This window comes from Nanorana parkeri, unplaced genomic scaffold (genome assembly GCF_000935625.1).
Source record: "Nanorana parkeri isolate BGI_ZX_2015 unplaced genomic scaffold, ASM93562v1 scaffold1955, whole genome shotgun sequence".
NCBI lineage: Eukaryota > Metazoa > Chordata > Amphibia > Anura > Dicroglossidae > Nanorana > Nanorana parkeri.
The window spans coordinates 76,820-83,970 of NW_017308223.1; the positions used below are offsets into that span (position 1 = coordinate 76,820).

At 45.2% G+C, this 7,151-nt stretch overlaps 1 long non-coding RNA gene across 1 annotated transcript in view; it reads right to left on the bottom strand.

Moving 5' to 3' along the window:
• Positions 1-5,224, bottom strand: part of LOC108800205 — a 24,473-nt gene extending 19,249 nt beyond the window's left edge. The window contains exon 1 of the long non-coding RNA XR_001942080.1: positions 5,210-5,224. This is a non-coding gene — a long non-coding RNA (uncharacterized LOC108800205). The remainder of the gene's footprint in view (positions 1-5,209) is intronic.
• Positions 5,225-7,151: the final 1,927 nt, after the last annotated feature.

Here is a 7,151-nt window from a genome sequence, read left to right on the forward strand (position 1 = left end):
TCTTGTGTGAACCCAGTTGTGGTTCAGATCCATTTCAGTCTCTACTGACAGGTGGTCTCTACTGACCATAGTGCCACCCATTTCTCTGCCCCATCAGGTGGCTCAGCAGAGGTGAGAGAGCAGCAGTGGCTCCTCCCTGGATCATCTATGAGCTGACGGTCTGGGACCTGATCTCTGCCACAGCACATCATGCCTCAGCCCAGTTGCCCTCCCCTTGGACCTCCTCCACTGCTGTGCCAGGAATGTTATCTATCTACCTGCTGCTCTCAAGCAGTGGGTAGACAGAGGCACATGCAGAGTGGCCCAGATCTCTGCTTCTGATAGGGAACCGCTACCTCACACCTGACACCCAACCCCCCCTCAAATTTGTCTCAACACCGCAGCTCCGGACACACTGCAAACATGGTTACCTGCTCCCTCCAGGTAGCCCACTCCAGTGCTGCAGCATTCAGGTTCCCTGTGCTCTGAGGAAGAGGAACCCGCGACTTGTGCAGCAGAAGAGCTTGAAGCAGCAGTGCTGGGGTGGGCATGCAAGGGAGCAGGGAGTCAGGTTTGCTGAGCTCTCTCCATCTCGTGCACCTCTGTGCTTTGCTTGGCTTCTCATTATGTCTTCCACAGCAGATACATGCAACATATCTCTATCTGTAAATCCCCAACAATTCATCTCCCTGTCACAGCAAATCTCCAACACATTTCTCTCCCCCTCAGCACCCCCCCCCCCCCCCTCTTCCACAATCACATTGTACCCTGGACCCTTTCTCACAGCGTAAACATTCCTCCCACTGACCTCACAGCACACCCCATCCTAACTGTACAAAACACATCCCTCTCCAGCCAGTAACACCCCTACTCACAGCAGATCTCCCCACATTCTCTCAAGGTCCCACCATGCTCACAGCTCATCTCCATCCTGCACCTTCCTTCCACATGTGCACACTGTGCCTTCACCCCAATTCTCTGTGCATGCATTCATCCAGGGCCAAATCACAGCGCACATTTTCAGCCACCACACCCTTAGTCACAGTGTAGAATATGATATTTGATGTCATATTTTTATGTCATATTCTTGTTCTTAAGGTGAAAAGTGTAAAAGAGGAAAAATAGCTTCCGTTCTTGCTTGAAACTCAAAAATGTGTTTAATTACAAAGTTACAAATGATTACAAAATTAATAGCATAAAACAAAAGTATAGAAATATGTAGATGTATTAATAAGTTCTTGTAAGTGTTTAAAGTGTTAGTCTCTCATGTCTGTGTCTGTGTGTCCCTGCATGACCGCGTGTGTCTGAGTGTGAGTCCATTGTGCTCCCCTGCCCCCCTCCTCTCCGGCCATCTAGGCCCAAGTGTAATCTGAAACTTTAGACAAACCATAAGGTTTCAAGGGGGATGGGAATAGAGGATTCTTGTGTTGAATGCAATAATACATTCTAATAAACTATATAATGTTACAAATAGCAATATTTATATATAATACAATGTTCTTTCTTATATGAATAACTTAATCAAGAAATATTACAATAAAGAGATATAATACATACTTTGTAAACACTTCATAAACTTTGATTTAGAATATTTCACAGTCTTTCTTGATAATAAGGAATGTGGGAGGTTCTAAGCATTTCTGCTTGATCAGTAACACATGTATAGCAAATACAACCTGAACCACAGACTCTAATCTCATTGCGTATATTCCCATACTGAACAAATGTATATATAGAAAATCAATCATCACTTATGTTCATCACATGCATACATAATCCCTATATGAATAATACCATTTTAACACACAGCAAACCCCCTTGTTGCTCCCAGTGTACTCACCTCCTACTTACAAACATATTCTTCTCTGGTTACCTTACAGTGCCTGTCCCCCTTTTTTCCCCCCAAGCACAGCACATCCCTTCCAGTCATCGATCCCCTTCTTTTCAAAATGCACCCCATCTCCCCATGTGTACAGCACACCTGCAGCACCCCTAAGTGCACATCTCCTCACCCTCTGCTGACAAATGCTCCCCAACTGCCTCACGACCCAGGTCCCAGCACATCATTCACCATCCAGCTAACTCCCCCCTCCCACCACCACCAAGGAACACGCCATCTGACAGTGCATCACACCCCAGCTTACACCTTACCAATTGCACCCCATCGCCACTTCACCTCCTCCTCCATAGCGGTTTCAACCCCTCTACCAACAGACGTCCCTTACCATCCACTTACCTGACACACATGCCTCCCTGGCCTCTTTATCTTCCCACTGACACATACTGTATCTTTCATTGTCCACCTCCCTCTTCTCCACTGGCCTCACCCCCCTCCCCACTGATAGACATCCCAATCTACAAGTCTCATCCCCTTCAAGGCACTACTTTAACCTCTCATGAATATCCCGCTCCTGCTATACTGAGGATACCTCTACCCTCCATGTTTCCCTCCTGCTATACTCCCAGCCATCATATGTTCCACACTCCTCTCCAGTACAAATCACCCACCATCACGTGCAGTAGTCCGCAGCAGTGATTCATCCATCTGTGCTGTTTAATGTGAATGAAGGAATCTATTGATATTCTGAAATCTAAAAGTGTATGGCTAGCTTGACACGTACGACTACCATAATATCTTATTCATAAATTATATAGAGGTTGGAATAAATAGCCCAATCTGAGTGTTTGCTGATGATACCAAACTCTGAAGGACAATAACTTCAGAACAAGACATAAATTACAGCAGGAAGACCTTGATAAAATTGAGAAGTGGGCTTCGACGTGGCAGATACGATTCAATATTTATCAATGTAAAGTTCTGCACTTGGGAGCAAAGAACAGGCATGCAAAATACTCTTTAGGAGATGCTCTGCTGGTGATGTCAGGGGTAGAGAAAGATCTGGGGGTCCTTACAGACCACAGACTTAGCAATAGCATGCAATACCAGGCTGCAGCTAACAAAGTAAGTGGAAGACTGTCCTGCATTAAAAGTGGGATTTTTGCAAGGGATACAAACATAATTCTACCACTTTATAAAACATGGGTTTGGCCTCATCTTGAGTATGCAGTTCCGTTTTGGTCACCAATCTTCACTCAGACAAACATGCACACACATATTGATTGAACTGGATGGACCTGTGTCTTTATTCAACCTTACCAACTATGATACCATGATAATATTCACAGCACTTCTCTCCCGCACATACTGTCTGCCGTCATGCTCTTTGCACTCCTCTCCATTGCATACTGCCCTCCACCATACATTCAACACTCCTGACCCAGGTACCACCAGGTGTTCATTTTTTACAATCATAGAGCCCCAGTGAATTGCCTGCATTATTCACATTTTTTAAATTATTTAGAGCACCAATATCATACCCCCAAAATGTAGTTATTTTACACCTAAGGGGAAAGAACACCATGTCATTGGCACCCAAATGAAAGTAATCTGAACATTACCTGGATGACATTTGTGTTTTCCCCCTTAAAATACTGTTTTTACCTTTTTTATCATCTCAGTGCTGCTCATCTCCTGCAGTCTATTTCAGTCACTTCTTGTCAACATGCATTTATGGGCTAAATATCATTGCTTTAGACAGGAATTCTGGTACTGACAATGTAGTGGCTGCACAATGTGTGTCAGCACAGCCGCTTATTGTCCCCAACAGTGGCACGTATGACGAGGCAACAGAAAGTTCAATTACCTCTATGAGAGTTGCACAGCTGTCTGTCATACTCAGCACTGCTTTGCAGGCTGGAGGTTTACAGATTGTCATACTTGTGTAAAGTCTCCCTAGGTTGCTAAATCATTAAGGCTATCTGTGTAGTTTTCCCACTTTTGCTGTCACCTTAACGAAGTGGCCAATGCTGTATTCCCATGAGCAACTCAACTCTGGCTGCCTCCGTGGCCAAACAGAGATCGCGATTGCTTGAGGTGATCTGAATCCTTTCTTTTATCATGCACATTTCAATGAATACTGAGATTTTGCTGCTCTCTGTCAGACACATGATGGTTCTCCAGGTTTAGACCCCAAAAGAGATCACCAGACGTATGGTGATCAGTGGCGTAACAACCGGGGGTGCAGCAGGGGCGCGGGCACCAGGCGAAAAAGTGAAGGGGGGGCGCCGGCCGAAAATGGCACTTTCGGCTAAATGCCGAAAGTGACATTTTCCTGCCGTTTTGTCCGCGCGGCCGTGATTCCTTTCATCCCCGCTGGGACACAGAGCAGTGCCCAGCGGGGATGAAAGGAATCAGAGAGAAAATGACAGCCGGCCGAGCGCTGCGGGACGAGCGCTGTGAGAAATTAATAAAAATTGATTTAAAAAAATGAAAAAGTTTCAAAAAAAATAAAATATTAAAAATTAAAAAATTAAAATAAAAACATGTGTGTGTGGAGGGGAGGTGCAGGGTACAGTTCCAGTGGTTGTTTATATAATGGGGGGGGGGGGGGCGAAAAAAAATTTCTGCCCCGGGCGCCCAGAACTCTGGTTACGCCACTGATGGTGATTCATCGTTCCCTGCGTTGCACCTGTACAAATGTTAGAGCACTGACATATCCATTTTCTTTCATAAGGCAGTGCCACAGACTGGCACCTGGTTAATAGCACAGCTCTTTTAACCAATTTAATTTCTGCAATACACGTACTGGTCAGCAAAGGTTCCATTATTTTCTATACACATAAATCTGCAGAAAAAGCCAATGACAACGCAATGACAGGCTGCCAGGAGCTGCGGCTGTCCACTGCTGTTTACATGTTTTAGCACATCCAGTGGTTACCTGCAGTTAGGGAGGGAAGTCTGACCCCTGAAGCAATTTGCCTGTGTCCAGAGTCAGACATTTTGTTCCTAACTGCAGGCAACCGCTGAATGTGGAGATTTATGTGAACAGCCTGTCATTGCTTTTTACAGGTTTGCATACACCTGTGATTCCACCCCCAGGACTCCATGGATTGTCACCACAGGAATCTGCTGTCCATCTCTAATTGCATGTGTGAATGGGACCATACTCCAATGACTACAGTAAATTCTCTGGCCATTTTATAAGTACACCTTGCTAGTACAAGGTTGGACCCCCTTTGTCTTCAGAACTGCCTTAATTGTTCATGACATAGATTCAAAAAGGTCCTGAAAACATTCCTTAGAGAGTTTGTTCCATATTGACATGATAGCATCACGCAGTTGCTGCAGATTTGTCAGCTGAACATCCATGATGTGCATCTCCCGTTCCACCACATCCAAAAGGTGCTCTATTGGATTGAGATCTGGTGACTGTGGAAGCCATTTGAGTACAGTGAACTCATAACCTTGTTGAAGAGGATTTTAGGTCTGTGACATGGTGCGTTATCTTGCTGGAATTAGCCATCAGTAGATGGGTACACCATGATCATAAAGGGATTAGAGCTGCAACAGTTAATCGATTTAGTCGATTAAAATCGACGATTGAAAACGTTGCCAACGTTTTCGGCCGTCGATTCGTCGGCTATCGATTGATTTCCCTGTTCGGGGCTCCACACACGGCCTGAAGCACACGTCACACGCTGTTTCCGTCCCGCTGCGCCCGCCGGACATAAGCCACGCCCACCGCACGCTGCTCCCGCCGTGCCCACAGGACACATAAGCCACGCCCCCTGCACGCTGAAGCCGTGCACGCCGCTGCTCTCCACCATGAGCTCCCTCACTCGGCGCTGGTACGGCAGGCTCCCTCACTTGGCGCTGGTACGGCAGGCTCCCTCACTCGGCGCTGGTACGTCAGGACTACAAATGTAGCTGCCTAGAGTCTGCAAGGGATGTAAAACTGCAGTTTTAGAAATTCCACATTAAAGACTACTCAAAAGTATTCTTTTTTACCCTGATTTTTAAATGGATAGCCTGAGAGTAAAAGTATACTCATGTTTCTTATTTCCACACTCCCCCTCCCTTCTTTTATGTTTCTCTCAACCCTCGCTGTTTCACGCTCGCTCTCCTAGTTTGTCTGTATTGAATGTTCTCAGTACAACGCCTCGGTCACCTTTTGTCGACAGGTTGCCTGCCCCTCTGATATGATTCGCCCCCGACAGCGAGGCGTTGATCATAACCTAACATGGTGGCGATTTATATATTGTGTCTAGCTCAGGGATTTCATAACTGCCTATACCATGAGTGCCTTCTATGCTCTAAGGCCCGGACGTGCTATGTATCTGATTAATGAGACCGCGGGTTTTTGTGCTGTATGTACGTCTTTTTGTTTCTGTTATTGTATCCATGTTCTTTTGTCTTTGTAAAAAATTCAATAAAAACGTATTTCTGAAAAAAAATTAATTCAGATGGCCCCTTCTAGTATTTCTTAAAAGCCCCTCCCCTAAGGTTTTTGCACACCTTGAGGTAGAATCTTTTTAATCTAGCTATTATCTGTTAATTTGGGGCGTGCTCCCTTTGAAGTACACGGCCAAAAAAATTATCTTCAATCACTAAACAATTTGTCTAAAACGTCCTGAATAAATATTTTTGTGACAGACGGATCACAAAATTATATAGTGTAGAGCTGCAACAATTATTCGATTAAAATTGACAATGGAAAACGTTGTGAAAGTTTTCCATCGTCGATTCGTCGGCTAAAATTCAAATTTCCCGCTCACGCCCGCTGCTTACGTCCGCCGCTTACGCCACGCCCACGTCAGTTAAGCCGCTCGCGCCTACGCTGGTATACCCGCTCACGCGACGCCGCTTACGCCACGCTGAGGACATGCGTCTGGCCCTCTCCTCCCGGTGAGAAAAGCTGCAGCCCTAAAAGGGATAGACATAGCCAGAAAATATTCCTCACACCATTACACCACCACCAGCCTGAACCATTAATTCAAGTCAGGATGGATCCATACTTTCATGTTGTTTACGCCAAATTCTGAACCAACCATTCGAATGTCACAGCAGAAATCAAGATTCATCAGACCAGGCAATATTTTTCCTATCTTCTATTGTCCAATTTTGGTGAGACCTTGTGAATTGTAGCCTCGGTTTTTTGTTCTTAGCTAACAGGAGTGGCACCTGGCATGGTTTTCTGCTGCTGTAGACCATCTGCTTTAAGGTTCCAGGTGTTGTGTGTTCTAAGATGCTCTTCTGCATACCTTAGTTATAATGAGTGGTAATTTAAGTAACATACTGAAAGATATCTTCTTTAGTACATGAATTACACTAC